The sequence below is a fragment of the Molothrus ater genome, chromosome 4 (genome assembly GCF_012460135.2).
Source record: "Molothrus ater isolate BHLD 08-10-18 breed brown headed cowbird chromosome 4, BPBGC_Mater_1.1, whole genome shotgun sequence".
Taxonomy (NCBI): domain Eukaryota; kingdom Metazoa; phylum Chordata; class Aves; order Passeriformes; family Icteridae; genus Molothrus; species Molothrus ater.
The window spans coordinates 2950192-2970275 of NC_050481.2; positions in this window are offsets into that span (position 1 = coordinate 2950192).

The window sequence follows — 20084 nt, forward strand, 5'->3', positions numbered from 1 at the left end:
CTTTATTTTATCATAGATTATGATCTTTTGTGTGTACACAAAAGTCTTTTAGAATAGATTTTACCTCTCCTAAAGTTACATGTTACCTCTCTTAACCTTAGAAAAGCTATATGCTATGTATCTCAGAACAAATAAGAATATATGACTTTGGAAGCACTGTAATTAGAAAATTAGTGGTTTTAAACCCAGAGGCACTATAAATAATTACTGTTCTCTACATGTTTGAAAGTTTTATTAATTTTTTGGTTTAAAGTGAATAAATGCATGGGGTTTACCATTTCAAAGCTATATGAAAGTATCTTAATTTTTGAATAATTAGTCTCCTTACCCAGACACAATTTCTCAAAGAAAACTTTCTGGAGTAAACATGTTTAGTGCAATTTTAATTTAAGGTGTACCTTAAATATTTCAGTAAACATGGAAGGGAAAGCTATTTGAAATGAGGTAAACTTCACATGGAAGCCATTAATAAATCACTAATATTCTGCAGTTCTTGCTTACACAGAAATAATGTTTCCATTATATAATGCTAGTGAAGTTAATAAGTGGCTTATTACATCTGGATTTTATTTTTTATTTTGCTATGTTTTTCATTAGACTGTGACTTTCACGTTTATAGAAAAACATTAGCCTTGCAGATGCTATCCTGAAACACAGACTGTATTACAAATAGAGACAAGAAGAAAACAAAATGTATGCCAGAAAGTAGATTTCCCACTCTTCTGTATATGGGGCTATTTGATTTTAATGACTTTCATTAAAAAGACAAAATTTCATTGAATGGAACAAGGAACAAACTGACAAAGATATATTACCAGAAAACTTCTGTATCTTCACAAATGCTATTTCACACTAGTCTGCCAATTTTGTGCTCTGCAATTATTTAAATTAAAAAAAAAAAAAAGTGATAAAAACTGTTTTGGTGAATGAGCTTAAGCACTAGGGAGCAGGACATTTACCTCCAGAAGGTTTTATATATTCCTTTTAGATGTGTGAAGAACTGTGGTATCTTGCCACACCTAAAGACAGGCTAAACAAAGAGGACAAAATAATGGAATTAATTTATAATCATTAGAGCTTCTTTCCAAGACAGGATTCACTAAGCTAAAGTGTATTATTTATGCCCTTTCTGTAGCATATGGGTCAGCACTTTCTGATTATATTGCCTGCTGTTTGGAGAGATACATGATACACCATGAAAAAAAATGAAACTGTCAGAACCTGTTGCTTTTAAGGACTTTTGACCAATATCAGCTATAAAGATTGCAAATACTGCTCCTCTAATGGAATATTTTTTCAGTACCCTACACAATCAAATAAACACAGGCTTTGTTTCTTCTTCTCTCAAGAGAGTTAGAAGATTGAGACATCAGAAATTTAAATCAGATGTCTTTAAGGTTTACTCTTGCATTTTAATATTCACCTCAGTGCATCCTAATGTCAACACAAGGGGGAATTTCTTACCTAGCACACCACCTACACCATTTTAATGTAGGTCTCCCTTTTCCCATGCTTTATGCACTCCAGCCTTTTAAATTCACTTCAAGGGTGACTCAACAGATTATCCAGTGTACTGCTCCACTCAGCAAGATCTCTAGGAGTTGTCCTCCTCATTTGTCTGCACTTTGTCTGAACTAGAATAATGAACAAGAGCTGTTTTTCTCATAGAAGTTGCAAGTTTCTCCAGACACATTTCATAGAGTTTTACATGTCAACAAGATTTTTTAAATGACTGTTGTGATACAGAGATAAAACAATCCTAGTGAAAAAAAAACCAGAACTTGACAGACTGTCGGTTAAAGATACTTTTCTACAAATACAGCCCAAATGTAAGAAACACCTTGCATAAAAATTATCTGTGTATTGCTGAAAAAATGTTTTATTAAAAAAATATAAAATATTCATAAAATCTTTTCTCATGTTGAGACACTCAGAAGATCTCTTCTAGTGTCCTTTCACCTGTGTGAAGAACAGTTCAGGGAAAATTAGTGGGTGGTGGAATAAAAGTTTGTTAATTAATGAGCCTAACTTCCAAAACTGAGTATCATGTCCTCTTTGAAAATAATTGAGAGCATGATTTCAGAATTTTTTCAAGGCAAGGCATGAAAGAGAACAATTACATAAAGTTATTCAAATTACATTTAATTTTATGTTCATTTGGGAGCACAAATAGAGGAAGCTCTTTCATAAATGGCTGTAGGGCAAATCAGTGAGGTTTTTAGAAAATCATGTAGAGGAAGAAGATTTTATATGTTGCTCTTTTAACTTCTGAGTAACAAGAACACTACAACATTTATTTTGTAAAGCAGATTAATCAGGATGGTCATTAGATTAGTCTTTTGACACCCAATCTTACTAAGAAAGAAAAATCCAGATATTTTTCATTTATTATGAGCATTATTTCAATTGTTTTTTCTACATGCTTCTTTTGGTTAGAGAGAGAAATATCTTGTGAGTTTATAGGCATTAGAAAGAGCCAGATAATATAATAAACCTCAGGTGGTTCTAAAGAATACATACCAGCTCAGTCAACGGTATTTTTCTCCTAGCATGCTAAATAAATATAAAAATTTATCCAAATAGACAGAGAGATACAAGTTTACTTTTGAGAATGAAGGTTTTACTTGACAAGGGAAAAAAGAAACTTTTCAAGTAGTTACTAATTTGACTTTTCTCTGAAGCCCATTGGTTTGCCAGAAATTTTACCCAGAAGGTATTTTTAAGGAAGATTTTTGTGCAAGAGGGGTTTAAAACAAAGGTAATTTGTCTTAGTAATTCACATCTGTTTTCTATACAGTAAGACTGAATTCACTTAAATATTTATGTGTCTTTCATATTCCCTTTTGGCTAGAAATAAAGTGGGCTAAACTTACCTAAAATGAAAATTTACTCAAAATCTGGGTTTCAGCTGTATATAAGTCTCTTGTTCTGTTTAGAAATGGTTCCCCAACTTCAGAGTTAAACACTGCGAGAGAGCACATAAAAGATAAATTAAAAAAATTAGTAGTGGAATCAAGACAAGCAGACAAGCTGCAATAGAAAACTCAACCCAAAAGAGACATTTCTGGCCCCCAGGACACTGTTGAGCTGATTCTCAAAGAAAACACATTTTTAATATTAATGTAGATGCAGAAAGGGGGACATCTAGAATAAAAGCAGAGGTAAAGAGTGTGATCTGTATTTTTTCTCTGTAGAGGTTGCTAGAGAGAAAGTAAAAACATTTATATTGACTGACACAGAAATTTTCTATTTTACCCTGTTCTTTTTCCAACAAACTTGAGACAGGAAAGCCACACTAAGACAATTCAAAATCTTGCTATGGTTCTGGTAGCCTGAGTCTGATGAAGATCAATTGGCTATAACACCACAGAGCCATTCAGAAAACCATAAAAAACAACTGAATTTCCTTCTGTTTTAAGTGAAGAACAATTCACAGGAGTCTGACCAATAATAATAGAAAAATTTTGCCTAAATGTTATTAGAAAGGAGCCTCCTTCAGTGGAGGTAGGGCTCTTCTGCACATGCAACTGAGAAAAGAAAGCCATGAAGCCCAAAGCATTAGAAGAATATTTTGGAAGCATCATGTATCAAATGGTAAAATGCATATTAAGCAAATTTACCAAGCTGTAAACATTAAGGAAGAAAACCCAAATCATGCTGATTCATTAAGCTTTGTGAACATGCGTGACAATTTAATTATGAGAGACTGAAGGAAGTAGTCATACTAAAACAAAACAAGCCATACAGATAAATTGCTATCAAAATTAACATGTTTAGCATTTATGGTATGGGCCCATTCAGTTTCAAGTTTACCCAAGGGAAATTCTTGAAATTTTGAAGCCTGAAGAGAAGATAACAATTTTCAATGCATACACACTGTGAAATTTTCAAAGATAAGGTGTTAGTTTTGCTTCAAGTTTTACTTTGTGTTTTGGAATTTAAAAGACAAAAAGTAATTTGTCTTTAAAATTCAGTAATCCATAAACATGAATGGCTTAATGTTTGCCACATTGAGAAGAAAAAGCCTGCAGTTCAGTTTTTGACAAAACTTGCAGTAATAGTGAAGCAGCAGGATTAGTTTTGCATGAAAGATTATTAGAGGAAGCTAATAAAATTCAGTTAAAATTCTTAAACTCTTGTAAATAAAGCTGGTAATATTTCTGAGATCAAGATAATTTAATCAAGATCATTTAATTCGGAGCCAAGAATAACTGTATTTTTTCTGGATTTGTTAACAAAGTACACATTAAATAATAATTTAACCTTTTGCAGTTTTTCAAATTTAGAACATTTGAATATCATAAAAAGGAGAAATAAAATTAAACTTTACATGTTGGATTTTTATAGCAAACAGAAATAATCAGAAAGAGGACATCTAATCCTGTATTTTGGATCTCATTGAGTCCTCTGAGCATTATTCATTTGAGCAGCATGAATCTGAAAATATTACTAAAATTCTACATGTTACCGCATTAACATATTTTCTTTATAAACCATGAGTAGTACCATAATACCTGAAACTTTTTTAAATGGCAAAAGTTATTACAATTATATGCAAGTAGATCATGTATTCTAGAAAAAAAGCATAATGGGCAGTATGAGGACATCATCTGAAGTAAAGAGAGGACTAGAAGTATTTGCAATCACATATCCATAGATGGGGTAGAAATTACTAGTTTGCCAAAAAGTTTATTGTCAAGAACGAAATAAAATTAACCTAGTGCTAATCAATTAAATACTCCAATTATGTGATAAAAAAAAAAACAACAGAAAAGCAGACCCATAAATGAAAGTCTTTTGCAGTGCTAGAAAATTACAGCATGTTCAAGAAAGTGTATTTGATCCTTTGTTTGATTTAGGTAAAGAATGTCAAAGGATCAAAGATTCTGAAAGGTTTTAATGGAATTGTAAAAGATCTGTCAAATGCCACAGGAAAAAAACAATTTCTAGCTGTAGTTTAGCAACACCTGATTTTTAAGGTGGTGGCAGACATGTAGAGACTCCACCTGTGACCCTACACTTTAATATCAGTATCCAAATATCCTAGACCAAACTGTCATTTGATATTTGTACCATCAGACCCAATCTTATAAAAATAATACATATGCATAATCCAAATAGATTCATGTAAATACAAGTAATAAATAACTTACAATGAAGAAAATAATAAATTAAATTAAATTCCTATGGATTAGCAATAAAGACATCATTTTCATCTCTGGATAGGTGTTAAGATATTTATGCCATTTAGACTGCAACTGACTGTGCACTCAAGTACCTCAAACCAAGCTGATCAAGCTGCTCTATTGATTTTTTTTTTCTCATCTTCAGATAAGGTTTGCTTCATTGGCTTTGACCCATATAATTAAAAATTACTGGGTGATACAATGGTTTTTTTCACCGTAATGGTCATCAGCCAGCAGTTCCACGTACCTGGGATCGATCAATACCCCAGTTTCTATTAAATCCTGAAGTACATTAGTCTTGCCTACTAGAACTAGATGCTAGGCTTTCTTATTTACCCTTACATACCTTCCCAATACACATCCAAGGATAGTAGTGTTACTCAGAGCTTCATCCTTGAGATGCTCATCGATGCTGATGAAGCCAAGAACAGATGATATTTCTTAATTCAAATCAGAGAGCCAACACAGGCCTTTGCTTCTCCTGACCAGCTTAGTAAAATGCACCAAATAATTCTTTTACTGGCTTCATCTGTATGATTTGAGACATCAGCGACTGTCTCCTCACTACCTTGCAGTGCCCATATCATTTTCTTACCTAGTCCTCTTCTGACCCTTTCAATTTTTGATAAAGAAGCACTGTCTTAATTTCCCTGTTTTTTCCCAATGAGGCAGCACCTGCTTTGCTTCTTTTCCTACCTCCTGTGAGGTTTTGACTAAAGTTAACATACCTCTCTCACCAGCTCTAGGACATGACCATTTTATCACCCTTGGAGCTCTCTGAACCCAACACATTCACAAAGAGAAATAACACACCCAAAATTGGCTCCAACCTCTAATGCAGACAAGGCTACAGGTGTCTCACAAGAGCTCTTCTGCTGTGAATCCAAAGCATTCTTCTACCCCTCCTTTAACACAGTCTCTTAGCTGGATTTACCTACTAGGCTGTATTTCTCTCAGGCATTGTGTATCAACAGACAAAGAAGCCCTTTACATTGTGTTTAACTCTTGTGTTTCTTTTAAGGTCTAGTGTTTTTGTGCTAGAAAACAAAATCTAGCAGAATTTGATGAGTAGAATACAGTTCATATAACTGTTCACCCAGCATTCCTTCTAATTTAGTGTGTCATTTTCTCAAAGTTTGTGCAATTAAGTACAACTGGTCTGCTCCAAACATTCTGACAAAGATGTTGAATAATAAGTCTTGCATAACTACAAGATTAGGTTTCTATATTTATTAGTACTGGGTTTTAACCCAAATTATTCTCTATTTTTCATTTAAAAGAAATGCTTATGCTGATTTCTAAAAACTGAACAGGTATGGAAGCCCAATTCATGTTCACTGAATAGCTATACTATTTCTCTCTTGAAGGAACACAAAGAAAACTGCAACCTTTACCCTTTGCTTGTTCTTCATGGATTCTAGCATGCTGTGAATTCAGCTGTACATTTATTGTGAAATACAAAAGTCTTCTACAACACTGCTTCCAGGCATCTTTTAATAGATGGAGTGTTTGTCTGGAGAGGCACTATGCCACAAAGAGTCCTTTCTCTTCACCTCATAACTTAAAATACACTTTTCAACCTTAACCTACACTACTCATGAAGTTTGGTTTAATTGTAAAGCTGCACATGAGATCTAAGGAAATAATTGTCTTAAGAGAAGTGAGATTTCATTTTAGGAGTTACTATCTAAATGAGTTTCATAAACAAAATCAAACTCTTACTACCTTACTCTTACTTACATAGACCTCTCATTATCTTCCAAGTATTATCAAGGGCTCCATCAAATTTACTTTATACCAACCAATTAGACAAAATTTTAAAAAATTAATTACCATATCTTTATTTTATAAAAGTATTGTGAAGTGACACCTACACTGATTGATACCTACAAAGCAATTATTTCTACTAATAGTTTTCTAGTATTTTAACTTCTAGAACTTTATTCATCATTTATGTTCATTACTATTCTTCCAATAACAATTTTGGTATGTTTTTATTTTAAATCCTATCAAAAATATAACAGTACAGAAATATTTTTTCAGGAATAAAGATGTTTGTAAGGCTATTTCATAGTTTGTATTTTTCTTAACATTTGCAGTGCAGTAATTAGACTTCTTCAATCTCTAATTATATCTACAGCCATTCTGGGTAGTTGGAATTAATTTTGGTGACATTTAAGAGACAATGTACAAATGCTGAACATCTTAAACCACTATGAAAAATAACCTTCCATATTTTGTATCCATAATAATGGATACAAATATAATGTATCCATATGATCCACCCTATAATCTAAGGGGTTTTTTTTGGACCTGGATGGGGTGAGTGTCTAACTTTTCCCATTATTTTTTCCTTTGAGATGCTCCCTTTAACTGGTTTCTATTTTACAGTAGATACTCTGATTGATGTCCTTTGTAAGCTCTACCGCCTAACTAGAAGTTCACCCTCTAGAAACAAAGCTAATTCAGTGAAACGCCCCTTCATCTCTCTTGTGTTAAGATACTGATGCTTAAGGTCTGTTTGGTTGGTTCAAAGTTTTGGTTTTGAAACTGGATGTTCAAAAAGCCCCACATCCCAATGGCAATATTTTTAAGAAGTACCAGCAATGACTGCATGGACACTTAATAAAAACCATACAATGACTCTTCTAGTCAAGATGTTTTACCATGTTGATGTAACAAGAATCTTAACTGTGTCTTTATCCATCCCATTCCTAAGAAGGTTGTATGACATTTATGGGATGACCAAGATGGAGACAGACATTTGGCTATATGGATGTATGTTTCTAATAACTGCATTTTTTTTCTTTATTTTTTACAACACCAAGAAATGAAAGATTTAATATTACTAGAAAATGTATTTAGGAGTATGTGTCTTAAAATAACAAAATTTCTGAAGAAATACTTTCAGACAACCAGATGAGAAAAAGGTATCAAGAAATCACACAGAGTTCATTAGGGAGAAAAATATGATGCAGCTTTCAATTTGCTACAAATATCTGACTAGATCTATGATGCACTAAGCTATAAATTTAAAACCAGCCTAGACCTTCAGCTGCAGATATCACTTTGCTGCAGGCTTCAAAACAAGGAAAATAACTGTTAAAAGAGCTGAAAGGAAGATTTTTTTTTTTTGTAGACAGACTGTTCTTTTGACTTTCTGTCTGCTAATAGCATCTTCATGTAGTGCACTATGACTTTGTTTATTTGTAGCAGATGTCTATCTAGTGTCACATTTGACCTCAAATTTATTGCAAATTGTACCTACTAGCTTTCATCCTTTGCAATGAAAGGCTACAAAAGATTCATTTTCTAAATCTGGATTTGTACATCAGAAGTTACTGAAACTATTGGTGAGGAAAAAAGGAAAAGTTCTTGTCAACATAGCCTTCCTCCGTCATCATAAACCCAAGGAAGGTGTTTAGATTAATCACAGCAAAACAGAACTTTTAGGATATATATTTACTTCTTTCTCTTTAAGGCTCCCATAAATCATAATCATTATGTGCCATGCCTATGTGCCCTTGATTCTGACAGCCATAATCTAATCTTATAACTCAGGCTCCCCAGAAAATAACATTTTTCTTATGTTTTTTCTTCTTACATATGTATTTTCCTGCCACTTTCCAGGAATACAGCTGATTTGAGTTAGGGTGATAGGGTCATTTCAAGGTCACCCAAGTGGATTAATAAATAGCAGGATTTGTGTGACTCTAGAGTGTCTATATGTGTATTCAGAGGGCTTTTTTAAAAAGATGGTTAGAAATAGTTTTTAAAAATATTTTTTCTTTTTTTTATTAATATATTTATGTCATTGCACCTTTTAGAGCAAACAAACAAATTAATAATTAACCAATTAACAATCTGCATCTCAGACTGATGTAAATTACTGCTTATAGTCTGAACTTACATGTTTCAGCTACACAACTCCATGAGAATTTGAGAGATTTCTTCTTTTTTGTTATAATATATTCCATTGCTTTGATATTGATGGCAATTGTGAACTGTGTTTTGGCAATATCATGACCTTGCTCATATTCCTTGCATAAAGAAAAAATCAAACCAGCAGTACTCTATTGAGAAAATTAGACCCTCAGTAAAGTCTATTTACTAAGTTAAATAAACTAAAGTTAATTTATCCAAGACTGCTAGACTATTTGTCAGTCTTACTGTAGAGAATGTTTTTATATGGTACATTTAGAAACAGAAAAAAATGAGAAAAGCAGGACATGCTTAACCAAAACCATACCAAGATTGTAACTTCTTGAATATATATTTTCCCATCACCTAGCTCACTTTCCCAAAGAAATAATTGATTTTAAACCTTTTTTCTTTCATTTATGTGCTCACCTTCTTCCCAAAACTTTGAAATCACTGGTATACCCTTCTTCTTCATCAGCCACGAGCCCCAGAAGCTGCATTTGGAGTAACAGGAGTTCCAGTTTGCTCTCTGGGTACTCTGCACAAACAGCTTTGCCCCTGGGCTCTGGACCTTGGCTTATCCACCAACACCCCTTAGAATGCTTGAGAAACCTGCCAAACCTCAGGCTCATTGCTGCAACCCATCTAGATTGAATTTTATCACCAGCTCGACACATTTCTTCTCAGCAACTCTGGATTCTTTAGTGGAAATATCATGACATTGTTCAGAAGCACTCGCTAGCTGAGCTGAATGAGGTAGACAGAAACCAAAGACAGCAACCCCACAGGAATTTGAACAGAGTAAAGGCCTCTAATTTATGCAGAGATTAAAGTATGACTTGCTAGGAAGTCTAATTCACCAAAACAATTAGGATTTGATTTTATTCTAGTTTGCAGCAGTGCCATTACCTTTCCATCAGGCTACAGAGATGTTCAGCAGAGAATTGCTTTTTATTTTCCCTCAGAATAACAATTGTTGCATTATGAGTTGCTTAAATATTCATTCAGGTTCAAGAGGTAGGAAAAGTTCCCAGACTTAAAATAAAATCTGATGAGGCTCCTTTCATTTTTGTGGCAGGGTAATCAAAGATGTAGGGGAAAAAAAAAAATCAACTACCTGACTGCTAAAGAAGGGCAGAGCCAACAGTGTGAGCCAGCACAGATCCACAGGCTGAAAACAATGGAAATAGAAACATAATGGAAAATAATCATCCCTGACTTGTTCATATTGTTGATTCATTTTCTAAAAATGCAGCAAAAATTAGGTGCCTATGATTTCCTTGCTAATTCTAGAATATTAAACCTTTATAAAATAAAATGGTGTCTTTTCTCTTGTCCTAGGTTTCAAACTTTACTGTTGAGACATAGCTTTTCTTGAAGACTAAAGAGGCACATTTCATTTAGTATTTCAGGCTTGATTCTCCCATTGTCTTATACCTTATACTTCAGCTGAGCCTAATATTATTCAGATTCACTAACATTTTCAGCCTGCTCTCCACTGATAAAAAAAACCCTTCACTCAAGAGCCTGCACAAGATTTACCGAAAAGAGGATGAGAATGCTCAAGAACAAAAAAATTATTGTTCTGGTAATAAAAAATCCAGGTCACACATTTAGAAATATTTCATTCTTGGTGTTCACAAACAACCCCTAACACTGGTCTGGTTTAAGGATGAAACCAGTTTCTGTGCACACTGAGTTCTGTCTGGCAATTTTTTTCCAGTGATATACTCCAACTTGTACATAATATATTTGTTCATCTAAGGAACATGATGAGTTTCAGAGGGAATTCAAACCAGCCATGTGTGTCACACCCTTTCTCAGTTTTATCTCATCACAGCTACTGACAAGATAAAAAGTGCAATTCCAGAACAACACTAAGCACACTAGAACACCTGAAAGGAGAAGCAATCTCCCAGTCAGGGAGATGATGAGGAAAATTCACTCTTGCTTTTCCATCTATTCTTTTTTTCCCTTCTTTTTTCTTCCCCTGCCTCCGAAGGGCAAAGGGGAAGGGGAAGAGCAAGAAGTAAAACAGACTGCTAAGAAGAGCAGCATGTAAGCAGGATTAGTCTCAAAGTTGAAAGGAATGGAAAATTTTCTCTTTCTTCCACTCAGTCTCTTCTTTTTCTTCTTCCCTGGGTTTTCCTTGTTCCTCTTTTCTCTCAGCACAATCCACCTTCAGTATACATCACTAACACTGCCAGCTCCCATTACCTCCCTTTTTGCCTCAGTAACAATTCCTCCATCAGTTGTGGCCACGATGGCTCCTCCACACTCACTTTTCATTTATATAATTTTTATTTTATTTCATTTATATTCATTTATATTTTTCCTGGGAACAGATAAAAAGAACAGGGTGCAGTTAGGGGAAAGTCTCACCTCAGTGAGGAGGTATGTATTTAAACCAGGCTCCTTAAAAACCAAAACAAAACTGGCAAAAAAATCCATCTTCACATTATATTTAGTCATCTATATTCTCAGAGCCATTTGAAACAGGGCTGGGGTTTAGTACCTCATACCATCTATGAAAGACAACAGATTAAATCACTGCTTTGCTTTAAATAATTTGGGGTTTGATTGGTCCCATTATACTTAGCAATTAGGAGAGTTATAAATTAAAGAAATATAAAATGGATAGATCAATCACAATTCAGTGTGTAAACAAAGTGGGAGTACTTATGATATAATTTACAGAGTATTCAAGACATTATAACGCTGACAATTCATTCAAATGGCAAGGAATGTAACAAAATGTGAAAATAGCAAAACATCAATCAAGTCTCTTGAAAAGACTGCAGCTGAATAAAGGGAAACCCATTAATTTAATCTCATTTGGCCATTTTTCTCCTCTCTGAAAGAAAACCACAGATCTACTCAATGACTTCACAGGGCACAGCAGTTCTAAAAAGAAAGAGGGAATTAACCAAAATAAGCCTCCCAGGGAATCTTTGAAATATATGATTCTATTTGATTCCTTAATTTCTTCAAATTAACCATGTCACACCTCAGTATCTGGAGATACTTTTAAAAACCTACAACATTCAGAAAGGAAGATCACATAGCAGTATTCCTTTTTTAGACCAAAAATCAAAGACAGCCTTATTGATCCAGGCAAGTGTTTACACAGATATCATGTCAAGAGTGGAAACAGAGCCCACATTTTTTTTTTTTCACAATATGAGCTAAAATAGATGCATTGGTAACTGGTTTTGGGTTTTTTTTCATCTAAAATCTTAACCATAAAGAACTGTGTCAAATAGACTTGTCAAAAATTATCTTTGTTAAGTTGGGAAATCAAAGATTGATAATCCAGGAAACAGGAGAACTGATGTTGTCAGCTGATGCTTTCAGCTATATTTTATCGTTTTAAATGAACAATTTGTACCATTTTTGCTCCTCAGTCATGACTGTACATGAGAAGAAGAATTTAACCAGTACCTACTGACAAGGTGGAGCAGGTGTCCTTTTTCAAAGAGGTCTGCACTAAAATGAAAGGAAAAAAAAAAAAAAACATTTAAATGATCGCTGGAAGTCACTTGAAAGCCTACATCACCACCCTCTGATACAGAGAAGAATGTAGACTTCTGGAAATCACTGCTAGCAGGATTGTAGGAGAGAATCTGAAAGTCTCAGACCTTAAACAGTCTCTGCACAGAGTTTAAATTGTTAAAATTCAGGTTTCACTGAAATCATGTCATCTCCTAACATAGGAGAACCTGAGTTCCCAGTTTCATTTTTTTGAACATTGTGCCCACTGACATAATTTTTAAAAGTTATAAAAGGTCTTTAGACCCCATGCCATATTTGATAAACTACCAAAGCCTGTTCAATGCTGAATGAGCTGGAGGTATGAGTTTTTTCAGTGTCCCACCATAAATTAGCAAAATTCACACCAGGGCTTTCAAATCTATGTGGAATTTGACCCAAGAAAGAGTACCCAAGAGATGGCCTCTCACAGAAGGTCAGTTACCTTCTGCCACTGTCTCTGGATGATGCAGAATAGATCTTTTGCACACAAGTGTACCCCTGCTATCCTGGTGTTTGCAGCTCTAGGCAAATCTGGGACCTCTGGGCATCCTCTCCCACCTTCCAGCTGTGTGGAAGGCGTGATGGAAGCTACAGCCACACAGTTTCTAATGTACTTCTTTAGTCTCATTTGTATAGGCCAGCCACAAATTTTCCTCAGTTAATATAACATTATTTGATATCAATTAACCCTACCTGAATGAAGATTTTCTGGGAAACCACTGAAAACCTTTGGCTTTGGGGTCACTCCTAAGATGTCATTAAAGAGGAGGCTATAAGCTTAGAAATAATTTTTGTCAACCAGGATAAATTTACTTTCTTAATTTTCAATTTCACTTTGCTATTTTAGCATCAGAATACTCTATTGTCTTTCACATGATCTTATTAATATTTAAGCATGTATTTATACACGTGGAGCATCCCAAACACAAGTGTGTAACTCAATCAGCCTAAAAAGAGCTCAATTGATCTGAACTGAGATTTCTAAATTCACAAACATTTTATCCAGCAAACCCTCTCTTCACCTCCACTTCTTAGCCATGCAGCTGGAGCTACAAAGATGGCAAATTACAGCTCTGCTAAGAGCTTTGACTTGGGAGCCCTTGCTACATTTTGGCATAATTTCTCGTGTTTTACAGGTGGCTATAAGATGTTTATAAAGAATCTCTAAAATTTGTGTATCAGAAGAAACTGCTGCCAAATGAGGAATTTCTACAGATTTTCAAACATGGTTGCTAACAGAAGAAATAGGAGTGCTACCATGGCTATTCCTGAAGGAAAAGTAATAAGACAAAGGTTAGGCAAAACTAAATGAGCTTCTCACGTGAAATTTTATTCTTCCCTGACTCTGGACCTTTTTATCAGGTAAAACAAATTGCTGACCATGTGTACCAGGGCAGAAAGAGGCCTTCAGAGGAGAAACTGAGTAGAGTGGGCAAAAGAAACATCATCAGCCATGAAACTACTTCACACTAATTCAGCAGAAAGTCAGAAATCATCCCTTCCCTTTTGCAATGTTAAAAGAAATTATTTATTGTGACCACTTAACAACTAAGTGCCATTATGTTCACTTGTGTGAGAGATTTCCAGATTGTTTTCCATAATTATAATGATAATAATAATGAATAATATTAAATACTACTACAAATAATAATAATAGTACCACTTATGCTTGGGTTTTTTACCTGGCATTTTTTTCTTATGGGTTCACATAAAAACTGAGAGTTTAGAAGTATGAAAGTTTGGAAAAATTTTTTTGACAGAGGAGCAAATGACAGTGCTATGGGTATCAGATGCACAGCAAGATACTCACAGTGGAGTCTGTATAAAAGACATTTCACTATTTTCTTGGAGCTACAGGATTTCATAGAACAAAACACTGACCTACTGTGCATTTCACCATTTTGTTCATGTTGAACTTCTTAAAAATTTGCAAGAATTTAAAATACTAGAGGAGACAGAGCTGATTTGAATACAAAGGACACTGCCATTTCATTTCCTAGCTCTGAAAACCAACACTGGGTCCTGCAGCATTTTTATCATTTTTCTGTTGACTGACACTTGGAAACACCCACTTCATTCCTAGCAGCTTCACTCACTGAATCACTTCCAATTGAGTTGAAGAAAAGTGCACTGAAAGTCCATAGATGAAAAATCTTATCTGACTACTGTGTGACTCCTTTTTCTTTTTTTTTCTGTTCTTTTTTCACCCTTTTTTAAAAAATCCATTCCCTGCTCTTCTGTCAGACTCCAAATGTTTTTTTTAAGGAGAATGTGCAATCTCTTTCTAGTAATAATTGTGAAATGTGTATGGAAATTTCAATATCGTTTGATTTCTCTACTCATAACAACTTTTAGTGTGCCAATCTACATGCAAAAATGTTCATACAGCTTTCATTGTCTAAAGTCATACTTAACATTAAACTGTAAATGGAGTGGTTGTCGACAACAGATTTTTTTTTAATAGCAAACGCAACATATGCCAAAGCCTCAACAAACACAATTATCCAAAGTTGTTAAGTTCAGTGTTAATTTTCCATACTCACAGTGCCAGAAATATGTTTTGAGTTTTCTTTCCACATTTGTGTATATATACAGCATGGGAAAAATAAATGCATTCTCTTTTCAGAAGTAGAAGCAAATAGGATTCCTCAACAATTAAGAAACTAGAATCACTTGTAAAATCTGTAAATTTTGTACTTCTATACAAGCATGTGGTGGGTTGAGAGCTGGCCAAATGCCAATGCACCCACTAAATTCATTTATTCATTTTCTGCTGTGAGATAAGGATTAGGAGAAGGGCAAAAGTAGGCTCTAAACTTTAAAGGGTAGAAATAAAGTTTCATTAAAAGAACTAAAAGAATAATAATAAGAATCAGAATAAACCTTTAGAACACTTCTCCTCTCTGGTATTTTCAGTCAGCTTACCACTTCTAAAATAATCTTTCTTCAGTCCATCTAGGGAGAGGAGTCTCTCCTGCCATGCCAGGGAGATTTTTCCACAAGAAACTGTTCTCTCATGGTTTTAATTTTCATGAGTGGCAGCTGCCTGGAAATCTGCAATCATTAAATCCCTCCCACAGTTTGGTAGTTTTCTCACAGCTACCAAACATGGGTCATGTCAACTCATCCTTTAAATTGCTTGATTTTAATTGCTTGATGAAGCAATTTTAAGGATGAGCTGTTCTAGCATAGAAACAAAACTTCTCTTTATTTATCTCTGGGAACAGAGGTTTTCTTCTTCTATTCCTGGGGCAAAACTTTTCATCTCTCTCCTCTTTCTCTTTCTATTCAAGCTTTTCATTGAATCACAGCTTCTTCAATGTCTGCTTGTTTCAACACAGGTGTTTACTCGGTTCATGGCTGTGGTTAGAACACTGCATCCCCCCAGTGCATTCCATGAGTTACAGGGGAAAAAAAAGAGTCTGATGTCTCAATCATCTCTTCACCTAGCCTTACCACAGAATTTCAGGGCAGGGTTAAAGATCTCCTTCCATTTCAGATTTGACTCCTTCCTCACTGACCTCAATGTCTCCATGTTATTCTCTTCACGTGCCTTCATTTTTCCTTTTCTCTGATTCGGGAGAAGGGTAGGGGGGAAGCTCCTCTCCTCTGAAGAAAGCAGAAGCAAGAGAGGTTTTAGCAGTTCTTTCTTCTCTTAAATACTGTGATTTGTATAGGTTTTTCTAATTGGTTACTTGCCATATCAATTTTTTCATAGCCAGCCAGTAATTGGCTCTGCCACGCACACAGGAAGCTGTAATGTTCTCTAAGAAAGAATTACTTACACATCTGATGTTCTTTACATTAAGTAAAAACCAAATTATTTCAAACCAAATTATTTACAAAGTAGTAAAACTATAATCTTGACATTCTCTTTGTACATATAGGTGACATATATATACACAAGAACATTGCCAATGACACTTAAAACTGAAAAAAGAGAAAAAGGTGATAGTCCTGCTCTACTAGCGCAGCCTCACCTTGATTACTGCGTGCACTTTTGGAATTATTAAAAGGATATTAAGTTGATGGAGAATATTCAGAGGAAGAAAAATGACTATGGTGAAGGATCTGGAGGGAAACCTCAGGAGGAGAGGCTGAGATTTGTGCTTCAGCCTGGAGAAGAGGAGACAGAGGGGAGACCTTGCTGCAGTTACAGCATCCTCTTGAGGAAAGGTGGAGGGGCAGGCACTGATCTCTTCACTCTCATGACCAGGGACAGGATTTGAAGGAAAGCCATGAAGCTGAGTCAGGGGATGCTTAGCCTGGATATCAGGAAAAGGTTTTTCATCCAGAGGGTGCATGGGCACTGGAACAGCTGCCCAGGGCAGTGGTCACAGCACAAAGCCCAACAGAGCTCAAGAAGCATTTGGACAATACTCTAGGCATTGTCCATATGGTGTCTTGGGGCATCCTGTACAGAGCCAGGAGTTAGACTCAGTGGTCCTTGCAACTCAGCATTTTCTATGATTCTATATAAGCTATTTTTTAAAGATGCTTTTAGAAACATGAATTCACAGATTTTAATGAATATAGTCTTTAATAACCATTTTCTGTATTCCATGCCAACTCCAGAAGACACATCACTACTGATGTGACATAGTATTGATTTTAATCTGAGTTTACTTCAGACTTTATAATGTAGTTTCAGAAATCATTATAAATAATGGTTAGTTTGAGTGTGCATTATTTGTGCTTTATGGTCATTAGAGTTAATGGGACTTGGAAATATTTAATTCCTGCTATCTTGCTTATCTTAGATGTTTCTGTCCTCAGGCAATCTAGACAAAGAGGTATTTGGTCCTCAGAGGGCACTGTTCCCATAAAAAGGAAGCTGTCAATGGTGATACTGCAAACGTGCACAAAGCACTGATCTCCATGTCTGTGCCTATTTTTCAAAACATAAAATTAAACACAAAAACCATGTTTTCAGATCTGAAGACTGACTTACATATTTTCTCCTTCATTTTGTCATTACGCTTGATAATTCTCATCAGGATTCCTCATGAGTGAAAACAGAGACATGCTTGTTGAGCCTTTCCTGTGGGGATTTCCCAATAAATGGTATGGGACATCTTGTATTCTGAGTGCTGAACAACAGGAAAAAAAAAAAAAAAGATGAAAAAGATGCCTGCCATTTTCTTCTCAGGGAATTCAGAAGGCTAGTAACTGTGTTACACGAAGTTTCAGATTAATCTACATGTTTAAGCCACAGAGACACTGCTTTATAGATTGCTTCTGCCAGAGGAAAACCATCAGCAGCTGTGGAAAAAATCCACGTTTCAGAACTGCAACATTTTCAACTAGGTGACAGTAAAAGAGATGAACTAAAACTGTTTTGGTAATAACTGATGTCCTCAACTTTCTCCACCATAGTGACAAGTTTCTTGTGTGCTATAAAAACTTTGCCAGACATTTCAAATATTCCTCTTTGCAAATAAACACATGCTCTTGTTCATCAAAGGTTAATTTAAAATGAGGAAAACACCATGAATAATAAATACATGAAAGTCACTTGGGTATGGCTTAATCCTAGAAATCAATTATAGCTCAATAACTCTTAAAATAATAGAATTAAAGGAAAAAAAGGAAAAACATGTTCGGACAAGCTGGAAAAGAACTGAAGCTTTTACAAACAAATAGACAAAATTGTCCATTATTAACCAGTCATCTATGTATCCATGCACCTCAGCAAAATACATCCCATGTGAACTGAACAAGATCAAGCAAAATATTACTTAAAAGAACACAAACCTGGTAGTGATGGTGCTCTATACTTTTCCCTCTGAGAGCTGCGAGAGAAACTTTCATTTATTGGCTTTCAGTCTTGTCACTCCAGTACTGACCCTCTTCCCATACACTGTGTCTTCCCTCTTAACTGAAGCCATTTCTGATATCTCAGCCTCTCTGAGATACCTGGAAGACATTGCCATACATTACAACAAAACACTCTTAAATGATTTTTAAGTCTTTCTTTTCCAAGTTAAAAAAGTTGCATTGGATGGATACACCCTTCACCAAGGTAGCATTTTGTGTACTTTATTTTGTTACCAGAGGGGCAGAAACTGAAGAATGTGAGCTGGGAGTGTTCACTAAATGTAATAGTTATCATCCTTTGAGTTTTTAAGTCTCCCAATCGCCTCTATTTTTAAAAAGCTTATTTTTTTTTCATCTGATCATGTTGTGCAGTATAAAGATACTATGAAGAGTTCTATGAAAACTCTACTTGTGAGCAAACACTGGTCTCAACAAGCGTGGCCATAGATGCCCCTATGAAGTTTCCACACAAAAATCCAATTGCATGGCATTCTTCTGATTACAGACATTGCCATAGCCAGCACTATGGACAGAGCTCATGTGCTACAATACTGGATCTGCCCTTCTAAGCCCTTTCCAAACTAATAATTTCTTTTTTTGTTTTAGTACTAACAGCAGCATCTGATCAGAGAATACACTGTCAGTTTACATGTAAATCCCAGGAAACTGAGGGGAATTTATCCCTATTACATTTCTCACAAACATTTTATCTGCCTTTCCAATCAGTGTGTTGTTTTCATCACACTGGCACTAGGGCTTCTTCTATCTAGTATAAATATCCCACAAGAGGGAGCAGATATTAATGGTATCAAAACCAATGAAAGTGACACAATTTGCCATGTTTTAGAGTAGCATTAGAATGTATAATAGACTTTTTAATAACACAAAGTGAGACTGATTTAGAAATCTCTAGAATGACATCTGAAAAGGACCTAGAGAAGCCAGGTAAAAACAAATGACAACTAATGTATCTTTCACATTGGCTGTGGCAGTGATTTAGTACCTTGTCTGTGATGCTAAATATACATCATAAATCCCTCCAGCAGAAGCGTTATTATATTCATCCATCTCTACCCCTATCAGCCAATAATTTCTCCTTTCATAAGGTTTATTGTATAAAAAGGAGCTCATTATATAAAATGTAGGCTACAGCCAGTGATCTTACATTAACCTAATGAGGATTTTATCTCAAGAAAGCATCTTGGACAGACCCTGTGGTCATGTTTTATAGTTAAATCCTATTTATTGAGTGACAGTGGGACTTCTGTGGAAGATAAAATGATACAGCGGTCTTTATAAGCCTACATCAAGTGATCAGTTTTCTCCTTCAGTATAAGCTATTGCATACAGTTTATTAGCAATATGAATTGGAAAGAAAGCTCTTGACAGCTTGTAAAGGAACAGGACAAAAGGAGGCATCACTTTACTGACTGAGACTATATGACATAATTGAAAGATAAAAGCAAATAGAAAAGGAAAATTAATATCAGTGTGAAGAGGGTCTCCATTTTAGTCAACTGGCAATAAAAATTCAGACAACTCAAACAATTTGGTGGTTTTGAAGCACCTAGTCCACTGTTCAGCTCACTGGTAATGATAATAAAGCACTGTGATGGGGACATGCTCGCT